The sequence below is a fragment of the Tupaia chinensis genome, unplaced genomic scaffold (genome assembly GCF_000334495.1).
Source record: "Tupaia chinensis unplaced genomic scaffold, TupChi_1.0 Scaffold000320_1, whole genome shotgun sequence".
Lineage (NCBI taxonomy): Eukaryota > Metazoa > Chordata > Mammalia > Scandentia > Tupaiidae > Tupaia > Tupaia belangeri.
In genome coordinates, this window is record NW_006159813.1 from 525,589 (window position 1) to 528,489 (window position 2,901).

A 2,901-nucleotide genomic window follows, 5' to 3' on the forward strand; every position below is an offset into this window, starting at 1 on the left:
AAGGATCGATGTCCAGACCATCCTCTGTCCTCTCAATGTGCTCCCCCTCTGCTGGCGCCTGTGGGAATTCTGGAGCTGGAGCAGGTTCTCGGGGCACCACTCCCCACACCCTGAGGACACCCCCCCAGAGAGGGGTTCTGTGTGGCCAAGCCACGTTGTTTAGACCAGGAACATCTGTGTTCCCACAACCTCTGACCTCAGGCTCCCTGCCATTCCGCTCTCCTCTAAACCCTGTTTCTTTCCAGGCCAACTGAAGGGGAAAGGACCGAGCGCCTCATCAAAGCCAAGCTCCGAAGCATCATGATGAGCCAGGACCTAGAGAACGTGACCTCCAAGGAAGTAAGAGAACACCCCTCGCAGCCGGCCACGGGCACAAGGCTGGGAGCAGTGGGAGCAGGCTGGCACCTGGTAGTTTTGACTGATCCGCTCCTGGCTTTCCAGGGACTTTTCCTGCCTCACCTGCAGAGCAGCAGGGCTTAGTGGACAGACTGCAGGCCTCAGAGCCAGACGCTAGTTTGATTCTTCTTTTTTTTTTTTTAAGAGAGAGATTTTGCTATAGGGCACATGAGCTTGCCTGAGACACAGAGACAGAAAGTGAGAAATCACCCCCCTGAGGGGCTGGCCATGCCACAATCCTTCCTTCATTCTCCTTTCAGGATTTTGGGCACACATGCACGTACACGCTTCTGGCATTTTTTTTTTTTTAACTAAAGAATTATTTTATTTAACTTTATTTGTCTATTTACTTATAATTTTGATTAGAGAGGGACAGAATGAGAGTAAGAAAGAAAGAGAGGGAAAGTGAGAAAGCAAGCCGCCAGGTCCAGGACTCGAACCATGGTCAGCCATGTGAGAGTCCAGCGCTCTTAACCACCACGCCATCTGCTGGAACCCCAGGGTGAGTTTTAAGCTGCTGGATCCAAGACTTGAACCTCGGTCAACTACGTGAGAGTCCAGCAACGTAACCATCACGCCAGCTGCTGGCCCCACGATTCCTAATCTGTGCTCACCAGCTGGGAGACCGTGGGTTGAGAGCTTGATTTTTCCAAGCCTCACCTCTATGATCCTTAGTGAGAATCCCAAGATCCCTCAGTGGCATAGAGAAGCAGGTCCCTGTTGACGCCCTGTCTTCTGCCCTCTTGACTCCATTGCCTTGGGTTTTACAAGAGAGATGGTAACCTGATTTCTCACGGCTCTACGACTAACTAGCAAGTTGCCCATCCTGGACTGCCTTCTTCTGTCTGCCTTTTAATATTTTCCTAGATCTTTTTTTTTTTTTTTTTTTTTTGAGAGGTTTTTGCTATAGGGCGCATGCGCTTACCAGACACAGAGAGATAGAGAGACAGAAAGCGAGAAATCACCCCCCAGGGGGGATGGCCACACTGCAATCACTTCTCCTCCATTCTCCTCTTGGGATCTTGGACACGCACGCATACATGCCTGGCGTGAGTTTTAAGCCGCCAGGTCCGGGACTCGAACCGCGGTCAACTACATGGGAGTCCAACCACATAGCCATTACGCTAACTGCTGGTCCTCTAGATCACTTTTTTACTTCTTTCCATTGCTTTTTGTTCAAGGGATGCATGTTGTAATAACAGCTTAAGATAGGTACATCAAAGAGGTTGGAATTGCCTTTTCTTTTTTAGCAAAAAAGAGATTTTTGCTATAGGGCATGTGCACTTGCCAGACAGAGAGACACAGAAAGTGAGAAATCACTCCCCAGGGGGTATGGCCGTGCCGCAGTCCCTTCTCCTCCATTCTTTTCTCAGGATTTTGGGCACACATACACATATACCCTGTGTGAGTTTTAAGCCGCCCGGCCTGGAACTCAAAACCACAGTGGACTACGTGGGAGTCCAGCATCGTAACCATTATGCCATCTGCTGGTCTCTAAAATTGCCATTTTAAAGTCATGTACAATCTTTTTATTCATTAATGCATTTTAAAATGATATTATTGGAGCCAGCAGATGGCATAGTGGTTGGGGCACTGGACTGTCACATGGCTGACTGTGGTTCAAGTCCCAGACCCAGCTGCTTGAAAAAGACATGTGTATACCTGCCCAAAAGCCAGAGAGAAGAGAAGATATTGCAGTGTGGCCATCACCTCTGGGGAATGATTTCTCACTTTCCCTCTATCTGTCTCTGACGAACACACATGCCTATGGCAAAAAACTAAAAAGATAGCAGTGATAATAATATTGTATTACCTCCCCAAGCAAGATAAAACTAATGTTAGATTCTCACTGTGAAATGGTTGCTGTTTAATTGTAAAAGCGTGCTTTAAACTCAGTAGAAAAGTTCTTGTGGAGGCCAGCAGGTGGCGCAGGGTTAAGGCATTGAACTCCCACATGGCTGACCACAGTTTGAGCCCCAGACCCAGTGGCTTGAAATTCAGTCCGGCCACCTGTGCGTACATGCTTAAAATGCCAGGAGGAGAATGAAAGAAAAGGGATTGTGCACGGCCATCCCCCTCCTACCCCCACCTCCCAGGAATAATCGCTCACTTTCCCTTTCACTGTCTCCAACCTGCATACGCCCTATGGCAAAAATCTGAAAAAGAGGGACCAGCAGTCAGCATAATGGCTATGTCGCTGGACTCCCACATAGTCAACCGCAGTTCGAGTCCCGGACCCGGCGGCTTAGCTCACACCAAGCACATGTGCGTGCGTGCCCAAGATCCCAAGAGGAGAATGGAGGAGAAGGGATTGTGGCGTGGCCATCCTCCCTGGGGGGTGATTTCTCGCTTTCTATCTCTGTCTCTCTGTCTGTCTGGCGAGCACACGCGCCCTATAGCAAAAACCTCTTAAAAAGAAAAAGTCTCATGGAAGTGGATTCCTTATTTGAAATAATAAACTCCTCCAGGTGGGTTTACATTTAGGCTCAGTAACCTGCATTCCTG